The sequence below is a fragment of the Podarcis gaigeae genome, assembly GCF_964106915.1.
Source record: "Podarcis gaigeae genome assembly, chromosome: 2".
NCBI lineage: Eukaryota > Metazoa > Chordata > Lepidosauria > Squamata > Lacertidae > Podarcis > Podarcis gaigeae.
The window spans coordinates 104,008,481-104,032,214 of record NC_139679.1 but is presented as its reverse complement, the minus strand read 5'-3'; the positions used below and the strand labels follow the sequence as shown (position 1 = coordinate 104,032,214).

The following is a 23,734-nucleotide window of genomic DNA, read 5'->3' as shown; positions in this document are numbered from 1 at the left end:
AAACCACTTGCTTCTATTCCAGTGTGATGACTGTCCCTTTTAACTGCCTGATAAATACCAGAAAAATCTGTTCTCAGCAGTGTATGAAGTGGGGGGGGCGGGTCGCCCCGGGTGCCACTCTGGGGGGATTGACAAGATGGCATCTGCCTCCCCTCAGCTGTAGAGTGGCCGAGGGAGTGTGCAGCTGGTACATGCACCGCGTGTGGCGTCCATGCGGGCGTCCGTACGGGCTGCCACGCATGCACACTCCGTACGGGATGCTGCAAATGCGTAGTCTGTACGGGATGACACACATGCGCAGTCCGTATGGGATGCCACTCGCATGGCAGCCTGTATGGTCGCCATGCAAGCAGCAGCCCATACGGATGCCCATATGGACAGCACATGTGAGCGGCAGTCCGTATGGAGTGCGCATGTGCAGCATCCCAAGCAATTGCCGCGCGAGCGCACTCTCACATGCTGTCCCCACGGGCTACCTCTCAACGACAACCATACGGGTTTCCACACATGTACACTCCATATGGGATGCCGCACATGCGCAGTCCGTGCGGGATGCCACTCATGTGCAGTCCATACAGACGTCGCACATGCACCACCAAGCGGTTCGTCCCGCCCCTCGGCATCCCGCCCCGGGTGCCTTAGAGGGTTCCTCTGCCACTGTCTGTTCTGCATTATTCTGAACTCAAAGTTTGTCAACACCCCCTTCCTGCATCCCCACCAGCAGCCACCATCTCCCTGCTTTGCTACTGCTACCCCAGAAAGATGAGGGGGAGATGCCACACTATCCCCCTGGACCCACCCACTGCTGATTTGCAGGAGCTGGCCTGATGCCAGACTTCTTGGTGGAGAGGTTAAGGGTGTGGAATTCTTGGGTCGATGTGAATGATTTTGGGGCAGGCAGTTGAGTTTTTATTTTCCTGCTAGTTTGTGGGTGGGAGCATTGCTTTGTTTATTGTTTGAGCATTGTCCTGGTATCTTTTTGTTTATCCATATGTTGTATGGAAGATTAACATAGCTTATAACCCTCATTTTCTCTATATTATATTTGTGTATACTTTTCTTTAATATAAGCTACTTGGAGACCTTTGAGTGGCAGGTGACCATGAAGTAAATAAAACAAAAAACAATGACATTTACTGAGAGCCAACATGGCTGCAGTCAAGTCTTCATTCCAACATCTCACTGGATGATTTGGGGTAAGTAATTGCCATTCAGCCTAATGTACCTCACAGGGTTGTTTTGAGGATGAAACTGGGAGAGGGACACTACCACCCAGAACTATTTTGAATAAGGGTAGGATATAACTGTAATGAGAGGGAGCAGTGAGTTAAACCACAGAGCCTAGGACTTGCCGATCAGAAGGTCGGCGGTTCAAATCCCCACGACGGGCTGAGCTCCTGCTGCTCGGTCCCTGCTCCTGCCAACCTAGCAGTTAGAAAGCATGTCAAAGTGCAAGTAGATAAATAGGTACTGCTCCAGTGGGAAGGTAAACAGCGTTTCCATGCGCTGCTCTGGTTCGCCAGAAGCGGATTAGTCATGCTGGCCACATGACCCGGAAGCTATACGCCGGCTCCCTTGGCCAGTAAAGCGAGATGAGTGCCACAACCTCAGAGTCGGTCACGACTGGACCTAATGGTCAGGGGTCCCTTTACCTTTTATAACTGTAATGAATAAATAAACTTGTAATAGGTATAGCTAGGCAAATGACTATGAATATATTTATATTCAAGAATATTTTGAAAATATTATGCGGCCTGTTTCACATGTAACACTAAGCCAAACCATGGCTTAGCGTGAATGAGCAAACCAAAACTGTAGGCACAGTGCCCCTCTTCCTGTCCTACTGATGTCATGCTAAGCCACGGCTTGATTCTAAATCTGGATAGAACTAGCTGATTTATTATTACCTTAAGTGTATTGGTATGAGATATAACAAGTTAGACATCCAAGAGACAAATACAGCAATGTAGGAATAAAAAGAGGTTTATGGTTTGGTGGTTTGATAATAAAAGTAAAAAGGTTATGGCTACACTGGCATAATCGTTATCCTTGCCCTAGTTTAAGTCAGCAACGACCATTTTTTCCCTGTGTGTTGCTCACTGTCAAAAGCGTATGAAACTAGGGTTACCAAATGCCCATTTCTGAAGGGAGTCCCTTACGTCAGAAATATCCGAATTCCAAAGACTGAAGAACACAACGACCTTCCATTTGGGTTCCAGTGGTCCTTATCTCATTTCAAACATTTTGCTTTGGCATCCTGATATAACACGCAATAGCCACCACGGAAGAATGAATGCTTCATAAAGGCACATGAAGATAGATAGATGTAGATAATACTTCAAGCTACAGAGGTCTTCTCAAAGAGGTTTGCTGTGTGCTTTGACTTCAGACTGATAACTTGCATGTGTCAAAGCTAATTTACATCAGAATCTGCAGTTTAATCATCTCACCTATCACATATGAAGAATATTAGAAATAAAGGCCTGTGCTTTATAACTAAATTAACTCTGAAATTCTGCTATACAAAGTAATATTATTATCTCTAGTCTAATACTTATGTGCCTTGGAAGGAAATTAATTGCTTATCCCCCCCCCCTTCATTGACATTACTGTTATACTTTCACATATCTCTGCATATGCTGAATTAAGCAATATGCAATAATTCCTGTTAGTGATGGGAAAGCCTGATACACCTTAGCTGCTCAGTTCAGAGAGTGACCACCTCAAAAAGAAATTCAAGTCAGGTTCAAACAATGTGTTTAAAGCTCAGTCTCATTCCAAGCCAAAGCCCTGTCCCAGTCCCAGTGATATCACCAAGGGACAGGGTGGAGCCTCCATCTCTCCACCCCAGACACAATCCTTCTATCCCCTTCTCTTACCTGGTGGCCACAGTGGAGAAGACTTGCCATTAGGTAGCCCCTAACAGAGGGCTTTGCTTTGAGCCTGTTCTACCCATTCCAGATGAAGGAAAAGAAGGCAAATAGGGGGTCAAGTTCATTGCAAGTTTTGCCCAAATCTCAAAAGGGTCTAGGATCAAATCATAATGGGCTTGGAGGCACAAACCCCTATGTTCACCTTCCTGACAAATGCCAAGATTTCAGAGCCACCATTAACTCCCGTTGTTGGACTAATCCACAAAATTCACTACTAGCACATTCAGGAACTGTAGAAAGAACTCTGATGTCCATTAAAATAAACTTCCTCCACTCTCCCCATTTACTTGTGCATATAGGATTTCCACATGGTGATAATGTATACATACCATTGTTGAAGGAACATGAATGGTAGAAAGGGGGGGGGATGACAAACCAGTTTCCACTTGCTTCTCTGTGGACATTTCCATTTGTAACCAAAGCAACTGATACATTCCACTAAATTATGTGTTCTGAAGAACAATCAAAGCAAGAATGTGCAAGCATAGCTAAGTTCAATGAATGCCTTACACATTGTTATTCTGCTTGCGCCATTTGCATAAGAGCTATTCAAATCATTTCCATCTATAAAGATGGGAATAATGTGCAATTTCCCCCTCTCTTTCAAAGAACTTTAAAAACAAATTCAAAAACCTTCATTTTAGTTTGTGGGGGGAGGTGTTGCATTGCTCGGAAGATGGCAATTAAGCCCATACAATGTGATCCCGTGATGTTGTGACGCTCATCAGATGAACCAGATCATCACAAGTGATCCAGAAAATAAACGAAAAGCATGGCCTATGTTGTTGTGATGTTAACAAGAAGAACGTGGCTTTCATGATCAACATGGATATTAAAGATTAAAAGCTAAACAGGCTAGTAGACAAAGGCAGTCTAGGAGAGGCCTTCCTATGGATTGAATGCAAATGCTGAATGACAAAATTTGAGGTCAAGCCCTCAGACCCTCCAAGTGTCCCTATTTTCCAGGGACAGTCCGGGATTTACAGAAGCCTTCCCAGTTTCTGATTTGATCCCGAAATGTCCCGCTTTTTCTTAGGACATCCCTATTTTCAATGGTGACATGTTGAGGGGTATGGGAGGATGTCCATATTTTTATCCAAGAAATGTTGGAGGGTATTGAGTTATGCAACCCTCAAGGCAAGGAAATATCTAACTATACAATCTTTAGAAGACATCTGAAGACAGCCCTGTATAGGGAAGAGGCCCATAAAAACGCCTTGTGGTTTCAGCATTCTGAAACAGCCACATGAGACCCTTGGTAATGTAGCATTCAATGTGGGCAAACTTACACTTTATGGAGGAGAATCAGCCGCAGATCATGTGCTGGAGAAAAATGTTCAAGTCAGTCTGAGAATTTCGAAGAACATGGCAGGTATAGATGAGGACTGAGTTGAATTATATGTTAATGGTTTGGACCATAATAGCGACATGGATTCTTCACGGTGATTCTTGGCTGTTTCCTCCTTGGACTGGCCTTGGCAGTTTACATTTGGATAAACTGCCGAATGCCAAATTAGATACTTATAATACTTCATGGGCTCCAGCTCCTCGGTGCCACCCCAATGTTAAATTTATTAAATGTGTTTCACCGTTACAAAGCTGCTGTGAGGGACTCTATAACAAAGCCTCAGGTCACACTGTGCGTGCAAACAGTGAACGTGTGCAACACCACAAAACAGCATTATCTCTGGAAACCTCCTGAGAAAGAAATCTTGACACCCAGATATTCATGCGTAGAAATGTTTGAAAATGCAACACAACTCACATCACACGTTGTGCTATCAACAGGGGTGCCAACAAGTTTTGTTTTTTTATGTTCCCAGTTTAATGAATATAGATTGGATCCTCTGCTGCACTCACTAAAGAAGTTGCAAATTTGCATAAAATCAGCATATACGTTGTCACATGCAAATACATGCCTTTTTTTGAAAGTGGGTGGCATGCTAAAAATGAAGCCGAGGCCACACACACATAATAAGATATGGAACAGACATATGTCCAACAGGTAAAACTTCCCTCATAACTATACAGTCGTACCTTGGATCCCAAACGCCTTGGTACTAGTTTTGGCTCCCGAACGCCGCAAACCTAGAAGTGGTTTGCAAACGTTATTTGGAACCCGAACATCCCACGTGCCTTCCGCAGTTTCCGATTGGCTGCAACTTCCGAGGTACCACTGTAGTTAAAGGCATGAGAGCCACACTCAGCCCTAGTGCCTGCCCTTAACCATGCAAAAAACCTCAAGTTTTGTGAGTTGTTAAATGAGTTGCATCACTGTAGGCCTTTCACCAGCTAATCTTAGGCTGACAATTGCCTTGCAGGATATCTTCGGGAAAAGAAAAGATTATGGAGTTTGGAAGAATGGCAGATGCAATTAATAGACTACATGGAAATGGCGGAAATGACTGGCAGAATCCGAGACCAGGGAGAAGAGTTGGTGGAAGAAGATTGGAGGAAATTTAAAATTTATTTACAGAAACATTGTAAAATTTCTGAATGTTGATGACATTGAAATGAAATGATTGGGTTCTAGCAACAAGGTAAAATGTAAGATTGGATTGATAATTGATGAAAATTTGAAATTATAATATGTGAGGAAAAACAATTAAGGATAAACTAATAGGATATGAATTTGCTGAACCAATTTTTAAAAGGGATACAAAAAAGGGAGGCGTGAGGAAGTCAGGAAAATAAGTTAATCAAAGATGAGAAATTAAAAGAGAGGGGTTTTTGTTTTTCTTGTGTTTTTTTCTTTTTCCTTTTTATGTTAAATGTTTGTATTTTTGTATTTTGTAATTTTGTATTTTTGTGTTTTTATACTTTTCTTGTGTTTTTCTTTTTTTCTTTCCTGTTTTCTGCTCTGGAATTTCTTTATTGTTAAAACTTAATAAAATATTATTATATAAAAAAAATTAAAGAGTAAACTCTACACAAAAGTGGAGTAGCGTCCCTAAGATGGTTGGATGGTGCTTTGTACGCCTCCTTCCAGAAACTCCTGCAGCCAAGCTGATGCCAAATGTATTGCTCTGCTTTCCATTGGACCACATCAGTGAGGACGAGAGAAGGGTCTTGCTTTCTGGGCAGCCCAGGATGCCCACACACACTGCCCAGGCTTGTGCCCCAAACAGGTCACTTTGGTGCAGCTAATGCAGTTATTTGACTTCACCCTTGGAGGCACACACACTCCATTTCTCTCTGTTCCCTTTCTTCTTCTCTTTCCCTTTTATCTTTTCTTGTTCTTCTCCCCCCGCCTTTATTGTCTTTTTGATTCTATTTGTTCTTGATACTATTTTATTGTATTGTGAAAACGTCAATAAAAAATCTTGGGGTGGGGGGAGAGCGAGGCAGATCCCAACAACAAAAAATATTGCATTCAGTCCGAGATAAAATTCAGATGGAGAGGTTCAAAGGTGATTTAAGATTTACAGTGGTACCTTGGGTTACATACGCTTCAGGTTACATACTGTCAGGGGCTCAGGAGCAGAGGCACAGGGAAGAGGGGAGATGGAGAGCGAGGGGGAGGAATCCGAGGGGAGCGTAGGAGGGGACAGTGGTCCGAGGGATTCCATGAGCCTCTCCAGCGAATCGGAAGATTCACAAAAGGGGGCGCCAGTGGCCAGGGGCAGGGGGTTCCCAAGGGGAACGCCCCAGGAGCAAGGGGGCAGCAGGGACTCCCAGAGCAGTAGTTGGAAATCAGGACCAGCTTCCCCACCAGAGCAGAGTGGGGGGGAAGAGTCCCAGGTATCGGGGCCAGTGCTTTCCCCACCAGGGAGAGGAGACGAGGCAGAGCTGACCACGCCTCCATCGGAGAGTCAGGCAACGGAGGGGAGGTCAGATCCGGCCAGTGTCACGGAAGAGGGAAGCAGTGATAGAAGCAGTGTAACGGTTAGGAGAAAGGTCACTGGGTTGGCGCGAGAAACAAGTTCAAATGTACAGGAGCGCGGGACAGCAGAGAATGAGGATTGGGAACCGGGTCCTAAAGCCCGCCGGAGGCAGGGGGAGGAGCTGAGCGACTCAGTGTCGGAGGAGTCCAGAAAGGGCAATGTCCCGGTGGGCAGGAGGACCCAGAGGAGGAGAGAACAGCGCAGAAGGTGGAGCAGGGCTAGGATCTTAAACTGGTGCGGAAGGGGAGGTGATTCAGACGGGACTTCGCCAATCTAAGGTCTAAGACGTAGGGCTGCACGCTCTGGCGTTGAAATGGAAACTAAACTTCAATATAGACTTTTGTACATTACATCAACCTGGCGTTGGTCCTCTGTGAGCTGGGACCTAGAGGCAGCTCTGACACATACGCTTCAGGTTACAGACTTCGCTAACCCAGAAATAGTGCTTCAGGTTAAGAACTTTGCTTCAGGATGAGAACAGAAATCGTGCTCTGGCGGTGCGGCTGCAGCGGGAGGCCCCATTAGCTAAAGTGGTGCTTCAGGTTAAGAACAGTTTCAGGTTAAGAACGGACCTCCGGAACGAATTAAGTAGTTAACCCACGGTACCACTGTACACCAATTACGTTCAGATGCTCGTACTCTGTTCAGTATTTAAAGAGATAAAAAGCAGAATCTGCAGAAAATAACTTATAAGAAGTAACTGATCACACAAAAAAGCACAGGGGAGTGAGAAACAGAACCCCATAAATGCCCAGTGTCTGAACAACTGACTCCATCACAGCTCTGACTTCACTCATTGGCTAAAAACGTCAAAAGGTCGCAGCAGCCAGGCTGGTTCATCTCACAGATATTGCAGCGGAGGTGAGGGACGGGGCGCTCCTATTTTACTTCGTAACATCCTTTCTAGGAGGCCTGGAGACTTGCCTTTTTAGTAAAATGAAAGCTGACAATTTCGTAACCCTTGTGGGCTATGAAGCCCAACACATCTGCACCCCATAGCTGTCTCTCAGCGGCCCTGACTGTATGCGTCAGCCGCTGAAAGCCAAGCCAAATGTTAGACTGCAGCTGTGTATACTGTCAGCCCAACTGCTGCTTCCACTAGAGGATTTCATTGGTTAAGAGAGGTTGCTAGAGTCAGCTCCTACTCCTTAGTAAGAGAGGAGCTGCAGTTCAGTGACAGAACATCTGCTTTGCATGCAGAAGATCCCAGGTTAAACCCACAGCATCTCTAGGTGGGGCTGTGAATATCTCTTGCCTGAAAACTCTGCCAGTTAGTGTGGCTATAAAAGGGCTTTCAAACCAGCGTGACTTGAACTGGATTGCAATAGCCCACAAATCAGTGTTTGCCAGCCTCAAAAGCTGCTGTTTTGAAGCCAACCAGAACTTGGCCATGACACATCCAAGGAGATAATTCCTAAAATGTGACCTGCACCAATTGTTGAGAAATCCATTCGAAAATGAGGGGGAGGAACGATATTATCGCTAATAAAAATACAATGAATAATACTTTGAATTAACGTTGCTCTTTCATCCGTTAATTAATTAACATATAATTTAGCTGGAAAACAAACACATATCTATCTGGGAAAGGATGGGGAAATAGCTATCTAATGCAAAACAAGCTTTTGCAAATTTGTTTTAGATATTCAAATGCTCTAAAGCAATTCCCCTGGAGACTTATGTGTTAATAAAAACACAGAGTTTTTTTACTTTAAAAAAAAACACCCTTGTTTGTAGAAACCTCAAGTTTAAAAACGAAAGGGAAGCAAATTTAAAAAGTGTTAATTTCAACATCAACACTTGGAGACAGATACTATGGATAACAGCTGCCAAAATTATAATATATGTAAATTATTTTGACTTGGGATTCTTTTTAATTTTCTGGGGGTTTTTTTTGCAACTTGAAGAAAGTGAAAAATGAATCTCAAACAGCGTTTTCAAAATGTATTCCTCTCCCATATTCTCCCCTCTGTGTAGGAAGTGTACTTCTTAGGTATAACAACAAAAAATGATTAATGACCCCTGACATTAGAATTTAAAATGTCCTTCGTGCAAATATCCTAGTTCTTCAATTCTTTTGTAATACAATAGGCAGGCAGGAATTAGAATTGCAAAAAAAGAGCTACATGGAAATTACACAGTGAAGTAGTTCCATTGTGATACCGGGGAGCAAAATGAAATGGATATAACGCAGATAACACAGATACAAGAGTGTTGCAGGCCTTTTCCCTAAAACTACCCACTCATTTACAATTGGGCTCTTTGCAAAAGGGAGAGAGAGAGAGAGAGAGAGAGAGAGAGAGAGAGAGAGAGAGAGATCAGTTAAAAAGAAAAAGATCAGACGACAGATTTGATCTTCCCACAAGGCCTTCAAAATAGTCAGAAAATGTGATTAATTTTTAATCAAGGGAAAAAAGTGCATCCTTAAAGAGGCAATACCAATTCGATGTGTGGGACCTACCATATTTTTTGCTCTATAAGACTCACTTTTTCCTTCCTAAAAAGTAAGGGGAAATGTGTGTGCGTCTTATGGAGCGAATGCAGGCTGCGCAGCTATCTCAGAAGCCAGAACAGCAAGAGGGATTGCTGCTTTCACTGCGTAGCGATCCCTATTGCTGTTCTGACTTCTGAGATTCAGAATATATTTTTTTTCTTGTTTTCCTCCTCCAAAACCTAGGTGCATCTTGTGGTCTGGTGCGTCTTATAGAACGAAAAATACGGTAATTTACAAGGTACAGAAACACAGCGTTTCCCAGCCAAGAAAGGGGTCTTCTAAGCATTTACTAGGAACATAGGAAACTGCCTTAGACTGAGTGAAACCATTGGTCCACCTAGCTCAGTACTCAGGTTTCAGGCAGGAGTCTTTCCTAGCTAGGGGCGCCTACTTGTGAGGGAGATGCGGGGGGGGGGGGGACATTGCATCAGGATCATACCTGTCAACTTTCAGATTTGAAAATAAGGGATCAGCAGCATAGCTGTCAACTTTTGGATTTGAAAATAAGGGATCGGCAGTCTCACCTGTCCCGGAGACAGTCTACAGGATATCTAACAATCCGGGATAGCAGCGGGAAGCAGTGCTGAAATAAGGGAATTTCTCGCAAAAAAAGGGAAGGTTGACAGCTATGGTCAGGATGCTGGAGTTGCTAGAAATGGCTTCTTTGTGATGCTTCAATGGCTGGCGGCACCTCCTTCACCTCCTCCTGCCACCACCACCAGCAGGGGGCAGCTTCCCCCCCTTCCCTTCTGTGGCAGGAAAAGGAGGAGCCGGCCACTGAAGCCATGCTGCACTCAGCTCTGTGCTTGGCCCTGATTTTTTATTTAATTTTTTTGGAATACTGGGGAGCCCCCAAAAGGGTTGGGCCCCCAGGAAATGGCACCCCTGCACCCAGCTATACTTGTAAAGTTAAAGGGACCCCTGACCATTAGGTCCAGTCGTGACCGACTCTGGGGTTGCAGCGCTCATCTCGCTTTATTTGCCAAGGGAGCCGGCGTACAGCTTCCAGGTCATGTGGCCAGCATGACTAAGCCGCTTCTGGCGAACCAGAGCAGCGCACGGAAACGCCGCTTACCTTCCCACTGGAGTGGTACCTATTTATCTACTTGCACTTTGACGTGCTTTCGAACTGCTAGGTTGGCAGGAGCAGGGACCGAGCAACGGGAGCTCATCCTGTCGCGGGGATTCAAACCGCCGACCTTCTGATCTGCAAGTCCTAGGCTCTGTGGTTTAACCCACAGTGCCACCCACGTCCCAGCTATACTTGTAAAGGCCATGAATTGAACTTGAGAGCTTCTACATGCAAGACAGATGATCTGCCACCGAGCTGAAATTAACTACCATATTTTTCCATCTATAAGTCTCCCCCCCCATGTATAAGCTGCCCCCTATTTTTGCGGCAACAACCAATCGCCGGTCCTCCCTCAGCACTATCCATGCATAAGACGCCCCCTAATTTTTGACATTATTTTTTAGGGGGGAAACCTAGTCTTATACACGGAAAAATACAGTAAACCCACTGTTTATCCAAATCAGTGCCTTATCCCAACATTTGACATTCATTTACATTTATTTGCTAGAGTTACAGCCAAGCCTACTTACAAGGGGTTGCAGCAACGCCCTTCACAGAATCAGAGATTTTCTCCATACCAGCGCAGAAAAAGAAGATCTACATTGTTATGGGGAATCCATCAGATCCACGTAATAAAGACCCATTGCATGGAGAAATCAGCTTCTACAAGACAACCGTAATTTTTGTCTTGGCCCCTGGTAGGCAGGTTTTCACAATAAGACCATAGCCATTTTTCTCCTTCTAAAGCCTCAAGAGAACTGCCATTACAATTTATCTCCAGATGAAGGTCTTTTGCCATCGCCAAAGCAGTAAAAAAAAAAGGGGGGGGGAGAAACTCTGTATAAAAGTAAACCCAGTCTGTCTAATTAATTGCTAGGCTTCAGAGAGTGACAAAATATTTATTTTCTTGTATCTGAAGAATAATGAAAAGGATGAATCGTTTTGAAGAAAGTAAGAGCTGGAAAAGGCACCTCCAGGCTGAGATCACACGCATGCCATGTTTTAGCCCAAAGCTAAGTTAACTGCTGAGATATAAAATCCTCATAAAAGAGATGTGCGCTTTCACCTCTAATCGTTTTGGTGTTGCACAAAAAGAAACCGTGTCTCGCAACTCGACACCCAAATCCCTTGGTAGGCGATCCCCAGGGGTGGCCAATGTGGTAGTCCAACAACGTTTGGAAGTGTGTCTTTCATCATCCCTGAAGACAAGCCATGCTAGCTGTGGATGGTGTGAGTTTTATTTTATTGAACCAACTTCATATACTGTTTGTAAACAGAACCTCTAAGTGGTTTACACCAAAAACAACAACAAAGCATTAAAATTGTCAATATCAAAAAAAAACCCTAGGTATATAAAAAATTCAAAATCAACAGGTACGTTAAAAACAAGAAGTGCCAACTTGTGTGTGTGTGAATAGGCTTACCTAAACAAAACTGTTCTTAGCAGGTGCTGAAAAGTCACCTGCCTGATGCCAGGGAACTTTAAAGCATAGGTGCTGCTCATTGTCCTATGCTAAAAATGTCTATGCTACAGATAGATGTCAAAGAAAACAACTACCAGAATTTTAGAAGAAGAAGAGTTTGGATTTGATATCCCGCTTTATCACTACCCGAAGGAGTCTCAAAGCAGCTAACATTCTCCTTTCCCATCCTCCCTCACAACAAACACTCTGTGAGGTGAGTGGGGCTGAGAGACTTCAGAGAAGTGTGACTGGCCCAAGGTCACCCAGCAGCTGCATGTGGAGGAGCGGGGAATCGAACCCGGTTCACCAGATTACAAGTCCACCACTCTTAACCACTACACCACACTGGCTCTCTTTAGAAGACATCTGAAGGCAGCTCTGTTTAGGGAAGCTTTTAATGTTTTAATGTAAATCACCTGAAGTTGTGTTTTGTGCAGCTGGTCCCTTTTGCTCCATGCATGGCCTCAATGTATGTGAAGTAAAACAACTGGTCTTTCTGTTCCATATCGTTAGTACCCAGTTAGAAATGTCACACCCACACCACCACCCATTGTCCTTCTCTTGATGCATGTTTTCTATCAAGACACTTTTTCTGATGTAATGTAATACTAAAGGCAGTCTGTATGCTCATTAGGCTTCCCATCAATTACTTTTAAACACACAGAATTTCCAGAACTGACAGTTTTCCACTGGACGATATGCACTGATGTTCTTGGCTTTGGTACAAACAACATTATCTTGTCAGTTAAATTATTTGGCTGACTTTTCCCACATCTATTCCTTTAATTAGCTTATTATCTCTAATTTACTGGGCAAATTACTATCATCATAGCAAAATTATAACATACGGCAATGGACAGTCTTGTCTGGATCTCCTACACACACACACACACACAGAGAGAGAGAGAGAGAGAGAGAGAGAGAGAGAGAGTCTCCAAAAATTCCATTACAAACCCTTCTAGCACGTGTTAACCACTCTGCAAGGTCTTATATACTTCCCAGTCTTTCTAACACAAGTCCACATTTTGGACCTCTTAAACAACAGCACACCCATTCAACTCAGTCAAACTCCTTTGTGTTGTTCGAAGGTATGGAGGGCAAATCCACAGCTTACATTTAAAGCCCATCCAATTGACACTTAAAGCATGTGACCTCCTTTCAAAGAACCCTGGGAACTGTAGTTTGTTAAAGATGCTGGGAATTGTAGTGCTGTGAGGGGGAAACCACAGTCCCCAGGATTTTATGAAGCAAGTCATGTGCTTTAAGCGTCCATTGGGTGCGCTGTAAATGTATGGTGTGGATCTGCCCACAATTCCCCCTAAGAAAGCTTATCCTTCGTCTGGCACTAGGCTCCCTGCCATAGCAGAACCAAGCACAGAGGGAGGGGTGCCTTTCTTTCTTCCTTCCTCCTGCCCACCAATAGAACATCAGAAGTAAGGTAAATGCCCCAAATAAATTCATACAACCACATAAAGTGATACAACCACCTTATCCTTTAATAATTCTTTTCTGATAATGGGACAAGCCCTCTTTGCTCGTGATTATCAATAGCAAGGTTAAATACTTTTTCTGAATAACTGGTAGCAATTCCTATCTTTTAATGTTTTTGTTCTGGAGAATTTCTTTAGCTGGTACAATCTTTTTTAGCTGGTACAATGCGTTCTCCCCTCCACGTTTCCACAGAGAAATAAATAAAAATCCATTACTTTCTGGAGAATGAATGATATCACATTTTAAATCCTGTCAATACATTTCACCGTTCATGACAAAATGAAGTCTTGTTATAGGCCCTATCTCTGCTAGCCAGCATCTTGACACGTTTCTCCTCCTTATTGTGGCAAGCTTTTAACATGCTGTTTTGTTTTCTGCATGTGACTGCACATAACTCTGCAAACTGTCATTTCTCTCGGTGCAAACTGTTTTATGACATTCCATAGGAACGAAGCTACACACAAATAAATTGTATTTATTGTATAATCACCGGGAAATACATGGCCAACATACATCATTGCCTAAATAGAAGTTTATGTTTGCATTTTAAAGGCAGAGCTTACTCCTGTTTTCTTCTGGATTAATATTCCTTTATTCCTGCACTGAATTTGCATAGGTACTAAAGTGCTTGTTTTAGAAATATATTTTGGTCTCTTGCCAAATAGTTTTGGGAAAGGGGTAGTTTCTTGCATGGAGTAAAAATATGTTAACAAATTCCTCTGAGGAAGGAGAAAACAAATAATTATTATTTTGAGGTTTTAAATTTTAACTAACAGTCACAACAGTTCAATCGAATTATCATCCCAAATGCTGTTAAAAGCTGCCAGATAGATGCAATAATACATAAGGCGCCTTGCCAATTGGTCAGGTGATTCTTCATTCCTGGCAGTGACAAATACATGCTAGGAGTTGTTGCTGTAGAAATCTGTGCATTATAGTAGACACGGCTTTGCAAAAGGAAAGTAGTTCTCGTTAATTCTTCAGAACCATAATCTGATTATATTTAAATCTTTCTGGGCGATTCGTGTTCTGATAGCAACATGATTTTGTAAGGCAGCTGTTAAGCTAGTGACAGTCACCTGGACTCAGGAGACAGGGGGCTAGAGCATGAAAACTAGGCTCTGTGTGAATCTCCCCCGTGTGGTGAGCCAAAGTGTGGGATATAAAGCTGTCAGTCAAGTCCAACATTCCAAGAGGACTAACTGCCTCTATGTGGCAGGCAGTTTTGTCATTTGGTTGGTTGCTGCAAGGAGTGTTAATTGGTAACTGCTTGGATGCAGTCTTCTCATGACTCACTACTATCTAGTGCATGGGTAGGCAAACTAAGGCCCGGGGGCCAGATCCAGCCCAATCACCTTCTTAATCCGGCCTGCGGATGGTCGGGGAATCAGCATGTTTTCACTTGAATAGAATGTTCCCTTTTATTTAAAATGCATCTCTGGGTTATTTGTGGGGCCTGCCTGGTGTTTTTACATGAATAGAATGTGTATTTTTTATTTAAAATGCATCTCTGGGTTATTTGTGAGGCATAGGAATTCATTCATTATTATTTTTTTCAAAATATAGTCCAGCCCCCCACAAGGTCTGAGGGACAGTGGATCGGCCCCCTGCTGAAAATGTTTGCTGACCCCTGATCTAGTACAGTGGTACCTCGGGTTACATACGCTTCAGGTTACATACGCTTCAAGTTACAGACTCTGCTAACCCAGAAATAGTGCTTCAGGTTAAGAACTTTGCTTCAGGGTGAGAACAGAAATCGTGCTCCGTCTGTGTGACAGCAGCAGGAGGCCCCATTAGCTAAAGTGGTGCTTCAGGTTAAGAACAGTTTCAGGTTAAGAACGGACCTCCGGAACGAATTAAGTACTTAACCTGAGGTACCACTGTATATAGTTTATCTGTTATGTAACCTAAGCCTGCCTTCAGGAACAACTCTGTAAACCTGAATGAATCTAATAGTAAAGTAGTTTATGTTAATATAATTCAGAGTCATGTGTGTTTTCTTTAAGAGGGACAGAAAGGGATTATCAACCAGGAAGGTATAATTATTGAAAGGACTCAAACGAGTTAGCAACCTGCTTGTCACTGCATAAACTCAAACAGGGGATCGTTTAAACTCTGCTAAATTATATAACTGTTCCCACACAAAGAACTCAAGTTTGGAGCATCTCTCCAGACTGTGAACTATGACCAGGCTTTAGATTGTTGAGCTGCGTACATTTAATATTTGCATTACACTTTTCCAACAACAAATGTTGAGCTCAAAGTGGCTCTCAATGACTGCAATAGTGCTAAAAGACAGCAAACATTGCAATCACCGAAATATCAAGCACAACAGCATAAAAGGGAAAGAACACAATTCTGTGATTCTGTAAACAGAGAACATCTTCATCAAAATGGTTAATACAATTCAGTAAAGTCATAGTAACTTATAGTATAGCTAGGATACTTCCTAATCACACGGAAGCTTATTTTTTTTTAAAAAAAATGGATTAGCAGTTGGTTGGCGTTCCCCACGCAAGGCAGCTATTGTGTTTGTGTTTGGGGTGCGCCTTTGCCAGAACAACAACAATAAGGCTCTTGCATGGTTTAGAGTGTTCTTCAGGGGCATAAAGGAACAGGGGTGCATGGCTCCCACTCAATGAAGAACTCAGATTGAGGTGATGATCTCTACCGAAAGTTTTAATGCTCAGTGTGATATATAAGCAAAATGTGGGGTTCTGCATTGTGATAATGACTATATCCTAAGATTCAAATAATTAATCCCTTGAATTGCATATTTACGTACAAATCCTTGTTTGTTTTAACATCAGCTGAAAAGCCAGTTGAGGTTTCAAGATGCGCATCATGTAAAAAATAAAAGCTGTTCTAAACTCCAGCAGCAACTCAAGGCTGCAATGCAATAATTCAGTGTTATGGGGAAAATCCTGCTATTATGACCAATTTATGCAGACTCGAGGAGGCATGTTATGCTACACATGGACGTGAGGTCACATGCAACCACTTTACATTTTCCTCAGTAGTACAGAGTCAAAGAGGTCACCAGTGGTAAAGGATCTTTTGGATTAGTCTGTTAAATCAATGCATGAATTAAAGGCAATTTACATATAAATGGCCTAATACACCGGCTTTTAAATTAAATGAATTTTTAAAAGATTAAAGTAACAGCAGAAAAGGTCAGGTAGGCATTAAGTACACATAATATGATTTTTTAAGAATTGCTGGATGGCTGTCTTGAAAGCTGTAGTCATATTGCTGGCTTGTTAATATTTTTGTATTTTTAATTCAGAAACAGCTGGACGTAAGGAGGAGGAGAAAGGGGAAATGATCCGATAACAAGAGGATATCAAAGCAACATGATGTGTTGAAGCAAGGATGGGAGCACCTACTCTTAATAGAAATTTTATCTGCATGAACCCCTGCATCTTAATTAATTTTGCCAACATCTGGCCACAATCAAAACTTGAAACATATACGCCTGTGCATCCTGCTACAGGAAATGTAAGAGCAAAACAAGTAAACAACAGACAGTGTCCCGCAAAGATACAATCCATAACACACACGAAAACAAACTGTTCTCAAAAACAATATTGTTGTTGTTTAGTCGTTTAGTCGTGTCCGGCTCTTCGTGACCCCATGGACCAGAGCAAGCCAGGCACTCCTGTCTTCCACTGCCTCCTACAGTTTGGTCAGACTCATGCTGGTAGCTTTGAGAACACTGTCCAACCATCTTGTCCTCTGCTGTCCCCTTCTCCTTGTGCCCTCCATCTTTCCCAACATCAGGGTCTTTTCCAGGGAGTCTTCTCTTCTCACGAGGGGGCCAAAGTATTGGAGCCTCAGCTTCAGGATCTGTCCTTCCAGTGAACACTCAGGGCTGATTTCCTTCAGAATGGATAAGCTTGATCTTCTTGCAGTCCATGGGCCTCTCAAGAGTCTCCTCCAGCACCATAATTCAAAAGCATCAATTCTTTGGCGAGAAGTGTGCGTGCACACGAAAGCTCATACCAAGAACTAACTTAGTTGGACTTTAAGGTGCTATTGGAAGGAATTTTTTTGAATTTTTTTATTTTGTTTTAATTCTTTGGCGATCAGCCTTCTTTATGGTCCAGCTCTCACTTCCATACATCACTACTGGGAAAACCATAGCTTAACTATACGGACCTTTGTTGGCAAGGTGATGTCTCTACTTTTTAAGATGCTGTCTAGGTTTCTCATTGCTTTTCTCCCAAGGAGCAGGCGTCTTTTAATTTCGTGACTGCTGTCACCATCTGCAGTGATCATGGAGCTCAAGAAAGTAAAATCTTTTACTGCCTCCATTTCTTCTCCTTCTGTTTACCAGGAGGTGATGGGACCAGTGGCCATGATCTTAGGTTTTTTTATATACATCACCCTAAAAGTGCTACACCTGGAAGCTCCCCTAGTAATGGTGGAACGTACATTACAGATGGTGTGGATACACATATTTCTGATTAGTCAGTCAAATTATGCATGAGCCTCATGCCCACCCTCTTGGTCCCTTTGCAAAGGCTCTTCATTCCTCAACACCCGACAACTCAATACATCCTGCATTGCAGCGGGTTGGAACTAAAGCATAGTTAGAAGCGGGGTTCAGATCCTGGTCTGTTCCAATCATGGCAATTCCAAAACCACGAACAAATAACCTGACTTGTTATGCAGTTTGGTGTACAATTTCAAGTCCTTCTGTGGTTCTCTAGTCCTCCTTTTGCTGCCCCCCTCTTCCTCATAACTTGTGCAGGAGAAAAGATTATAAAATACTTGACATACTAAGTGTGAGGAGAGGAAAGAGAAAGCATACTCCGTGATTCTTGACCAGATAATGGGCAACAGCGATGGTTTACCCCTGCTCCCTGTATGCTTACAGTTCAAAAAGAAAACAGGAAGCTCCCTCACACCGTTAGATCTTTTGTCAGGGTTTACTGGCAGGGTTTACGGTACTCTCCAGGGTTTCAGACAGGAGTCTTTTTCCAGCTGAACTTGAAGATGGCAGGTATTGAACCTGGGTTGTTTTGCATGCAAATAATGTATGCTACTACTGAGCTATGTGAAGCTTCATAAAGCCACATCCTTTGGTATGTTCAACAGAAATGCCAACGATACATTATAGCAGTATAAACCAGAAATATATATATTACGCCATTTTAAGAGCCTTTTTCCTTTCCTGGGGAATCATAGGTGAGGGGGGAAAGGTCTAGCTGGGAGAACTCGCCTTACATTCCTGTGCTGCAAGTGAAGGATAAAAACAAAACTAAAACCCATGTAAAAGCAGAATGGAAGAAGAGAGTGACCTGTGTTGATTGAATGCGAGAAAACACCGGATTTTAAATGCAGATATGTTTTCCTTGAGGAGTGGAGTAGTTTTTGATGCATATCCCATGCTCACCTCGTCATAGTTGCAAGAAACCCATCATTTTGAAGAGGTGCACTGTATCAGATAAGGAGGCAGTGTGCAATATTTCTTCCTTCTAACCTTCTTGCCAGCTAGCTTTACCTTAATGAAATCTTTAGGATTTCAGTCAAGTCACTGATCCATCTAGCTTGGTACCGAATGCACTCTAACCACTGAACTGTGCCTTTCCACAAATATCCATTCACGGATTTCTAGCATGATCCACCAGCATCCAAACTGGACCCCAGCTAAAGCCCATTCCAGACCTGGGCCAAGGCCCAGCAGCCCATTTACCAGGCTTCTTCTCTGATAACCTTCAAGAAACAACCACAAGGTTTGGTTGTTCTCACTGTTACCAAACTCAGTGGGCAGATTTTATCAGTTTTACTTTGTTTGATAATATCATAATCACTGTCATCGTCATCCATTTATTATACAATATAATTCATTATAGAAATATTCAATCAACAGAAATATAACAGGTCTTGTTTGTCACCCTCTAAAACAATGACCCAAAATTCATTTCGTTGGTTTTACGTCCTTGTAGTGTAAAGTCCACCTAGCAATCCAACCAACATGGCATTGCCAGTGTTTAGTCATCATTTATTGCCCTAGCTGCAACTTGTCTTTTCATATGAACCCTTAACAGTCTTAACTATGATTTGCAATAAACCGTAGTTTATCACGACATTCAAAAGCAGCCAACGTTCTCAACTTCTGCTGTTAACGCTGAACTGCCCACTAACTTGCAGTGACTGCATAGTTTCAATAAGACTTTTATTCCGGGGGGGGGGGGGGATCATACAAACTGTTCATTAACACATGGAAGAAGTTGTTGAACTCCAACAACCATCAGTCTCAGGTGGGAGTTGGGAGTTGTAGTGCAGCAACATCTCCAGGGCCCCAGATACCTTGTTTCTGGCCTAATGCCTCTTCACCTCCCCTTCCCACCTTCCTTCTGTGAGCCTTCACCTTCTCCCAGTGCCTCACAACTTCCCTAATCACAACCCCATCTCAACCAGCTGATGAATATGCATTCTACTGACTTGACCCTGACCTATGGGTACCAGGGCAGATAACAAGAGCTTTGAATAAGGCATGTGATAAAATAGGAACACATAAAATGATGTGGAAAATGAGCGACTGTTATTTTAAAAGAAGAGCCCATATGTATTAAACAAGTCCCAAACATAACCCAGAACAATTAAGGCTGAATTTAAGTGCATAAAACAGCCTTTGTAGAAATACTTGGAAGTGTTTCTTTATTTTTATAATGGTGACAGGAGAAAAGTCATTTTAGCAAGCTCTTTCTACCAGGCAGAAATACTTAAATCCTTTTTGTCTTATTACCTTGCTGAATTAGTATTAATACATCCTTTAAAAATTAATCAGTTAAAAAGCTCCCAAGGCACTATAACCCACTTTCCTGAAATCTGATGGTAGAAGTTACGTTTTTCCATTTGACTTCTTCACAACTCAGCCACCCTCATCTATAAGAAATATCAAGAAAATAATTATTTTATTAAAAGATACTCAAGGTTATCACAATGGAAAATTCTCAAGTAATAATCTGATAGTAATCTAGCGTCGAGCATATTAGAGGGGCAGAGAGAGCTGTGCTCAAACACTTGGACCTTTATAATACAGATCTGCTGACTATTGCTATTAAGACTTATCTAAACTTTTACCACTTGTAAGCCTGATCTCCTTGCTGCATTTACCCTGGCTACTTTCTACTAAACTCTTTTAAAATGTTTCACTGAGGTTTCCTATTCAATGTTCTGAGCACCTTACTAAAACACTATACGAAGGTTGTCCTTGATATTTACATACTTGAACTTGCAAGGTCAAGGAAAATCAACTTTGGGCACCTCTGCAACATCATTCTAATAACGAACCTGAGTTGCAAGTGCAAAGCTGTGCCCACACAACCGCATTGTCCTTGCAGGTGAATTCAAGAAAGCTACATTGCTGAATTTAAAACAAACATACAAACACACACACACACACACAAACATATATATATATATATATATATATATATATATATATATGCAGGTTTTGGTGTCCTCGGGTGTCTTCCCGTGTAAAAGTTGGGGTGTCTAGGCGACGTTTCGACGAGGTCTCACTCGTCATCTTCAGGCTGGTGCTTTCGGCTTCTTGTTACTGGAACAGAGCGGGATCTCAATGTTTGAGTTCCTATAAATACTGTAGAGGGGGTGTGGTGTCTAGCCTCCAATGTTCTGGGCAGAGAGGAAGTTCCCAGGCTAGTGTGCCTTTTCTTCTTTTGTTCCTTAATTACTTGAGAGATACCTTGAGTGATTTCTTGAGTGATATCCTGAGTACCACTTAGGTGGGTCATTAGGTGTGGATTAGTTGCTAAAGTCTTTGTGTCTTGACCTCTTGAACTTTGTGAAGAGTTTTCCTGAGAAGATGGCTGTATTGCACTTAGTTGTGCTTTGGCTTGGCTTCGTGTATAGGGGCGAGCTGTTGTTTTGTGGCTTGTGTCAGCCAGATCTGTGTAGGGATTGCAGGGGGGTGCAGCATCCGGAGGTGCCACCATGGATTGGCTACTGGATGGTGTCAGTAATTCATCTGTGGAGAGGGTCTGGGTTTGGGTCTGGTGTGGTTGATTGGTGTTGGCGTTCTGTGTGCCTCTGGATCTGGTGTCAGTTTTTGTGGGGAGGGCTAATTTCCAGATGTCTGGCAAGCGGGATGTGTCGTCACGCTTGTTCATGTTGTGAGGGTGTTTCTCTATCTAGACACCCCAACTTTTACACGGGAAGACACCCGAGGACACCAAAACCTGCATTCCTGTACCCGTGAAAATCTACGAAAGCATATATATATATATATATATATATATATATAATTGCTTCAAAACCTAAAGCAAAGATCCAGAGCATAGCATGGCCACTTACACATTGCCATAAGAGCAGTGGCATAGCGTGGGTTGTCAGCACCTGGGGCAAGGCAAGTAATTTGCACCCCCTAACCCGTGGATTTGCGCCCCCTAACCCTAACCCCCAGATGTTGCGCTCGGTGCGGCCGGTCCCCCCTGCACCCCCCACGCTACGCCACTGCATAAGAATAGAAATTCATTGCCAAGAGGACAAAATATGGCACTGAGCTGAACAAAAGTTGCATATGCTAATTTATATGAATAGATGCAAATCTAGAAATAATTGGCATAGTTTAAAAAAGGAACACTCCCACTGTGGGGATTACTGTGACCAAGTGATCCTGCTCAGTCTGCTAATCTAGGCGTTAACTGTTCATGGGCAACTTCAACACCACTGCTCTCCGTCACCCTTACAGTGGTTTATCTATAAACGGGACTTGGGTCAGACTGTGCTTCAAACTAAGGATTATCCTCTGTAATGTATCCCTGGATGACTTCAATATCCAAAATTTGGTCTCACTATGGAATGGCAAGATGAAACAGGTGGTTGATGCAAAAGGCCTCATTTTGCAGCTTGAATTGTGTGCTCTAGTAGCCAGCTGACAGAATTATTTTGGACGGTGCAGAGGTTACTGACTCCCACTGCTCATTCCAATGGACCCTGAGCTGGGACTACGCCCTGTGACAATTCCAAGCCTTGAATATGCCATGGGCTTATTGCAGCTAGGTCTCCATTCTAAAAGACTAGAAATTAACTGGTTACTATTCCAAGCGAAACAAAACAAAACAAACAAAAAAAGCAAGGGGGGGAACCAGCACCCCCTATTAAAGTTATAGGCAATCGCGTCAGAGAAAAGAAAAAAGAGGGCATGAACTTAAGCGAAGAAAAGGTCATCCATTAAAAGGATTTAGGAGGAAATGCTTTACACAGAGAAGAGTTGTAACAGAAAATAAACCGCCTCAGGCTGCCTTTCCAACTACTGATATAAACTTTAAAAAGGAAACAAGTACTTGAAGGACAGAATTATTGTGCAGAGAGAGGTGACTGGCCTTTGGAAAATAGGATTTTCTAGTCGTGCTCCATCTTGAGAAGAGAGAGAGAGAAATCTTGCACATTTTACTCCTGTGTACAGCCCAGAGCGCCAGACAATATGCAGCTAGTGTAATGGCAATAAAAAGGACCTCTGACACGAAACTGAAATGAAGAGAAGTAATGGGGGGACTCCAGTCAGAGAGCTTACATATATGCCAGTGGTTGTCGAGGCTTGCTGCTCTCCAAAGGGTTGACAACACCACGCCTACCAGTGCTGTTCGTGTTACTTCAGGATATGTACTGTTTCGCTAGATTTATACAGCCTTGAGGCTTCAGAACAACAGTTCCTTGATGGACAGAATGAGCAGGGAATGGGAATCTGTTTTGGGAATGGGATCTGGAGGTGCACACTGAATAGGTGTGTCTACTTCCACTTGAGCCAGACCCACATGAGAACAAACCTTTGAAATAGTTTCAAAGCAACTACAGCACAAACCTAGACAGCATCTTAAAAAGCAGAGACATCACCTTGCCAACAAAGGTCCGTATAGTTAAAGCTATGGTTTTCCCAGTAGTGATCTATGGAAGTGGGAGCTGGACCATAAAGAAGGCTGATCGCCGAAGAATTGATGCTTTTGAATTCTGGTGCTGGAGGAGACTCTTGAGAGTCCTGTGGACTGCAAGAAGAACAAACCTATCCATTCTTAAGGAAATCAGCCCTGAGTGCTCACTGGAAGGACAGATCATGAAGCTGAGACTCCAATATTTTGGCCCCCTGATGAGAAGAGAAGACTCCCTGGAAAAGACCCTGATGTTGGGAAAGATGGAGGGCACAAGGAGAAGGGGATGACAGAGGATGAGATGGTTGGACAGTGTTCTCTAAGCTACCAGCATGAGTTTGACCAAACTGGGGGAGGCAGTGGAAGACAGGAGTGCCTGGCGTGCTCTGGTCCATGGGGTCATGAAGAGTCGGACACGACTAAATGACTAAACAACAACACAGCACCTTTCCCCCCCTCCTTTTTTTCTTTTTGCTAGCCTAGATACCACCCAGTTGC

At 43.0% G+C, this 23,734-nt stretch overlaps 1 protein-coding gene and 1 long non-coding RNA gene across 5 annotated transcripts in view; one reads left to right on the top strand and one right to left on the bottom strand.

Moving 5' to 3' along the window:
• Nucleotides 1-23,734, bottom strand: part of FHIT (fragile histidine triad diadenosine triphosphatase) — a 1,048,842-nt gene that overhangs the window by 737,426 nt on the left and 287,682 nt on the right. The gene's annotated exons all lie outside the window — the stretch shown is intronic.
• Nucleotides 14,359-16,920, top strand: LOC310838297. The gene is made up of 2 exons (XR_014560902.1): nt 14,359-14,599; nt 16,624-16,920. It is a non-coding gene; the product is annotated as an uncharacterized lncRNA (long non-coding RNA).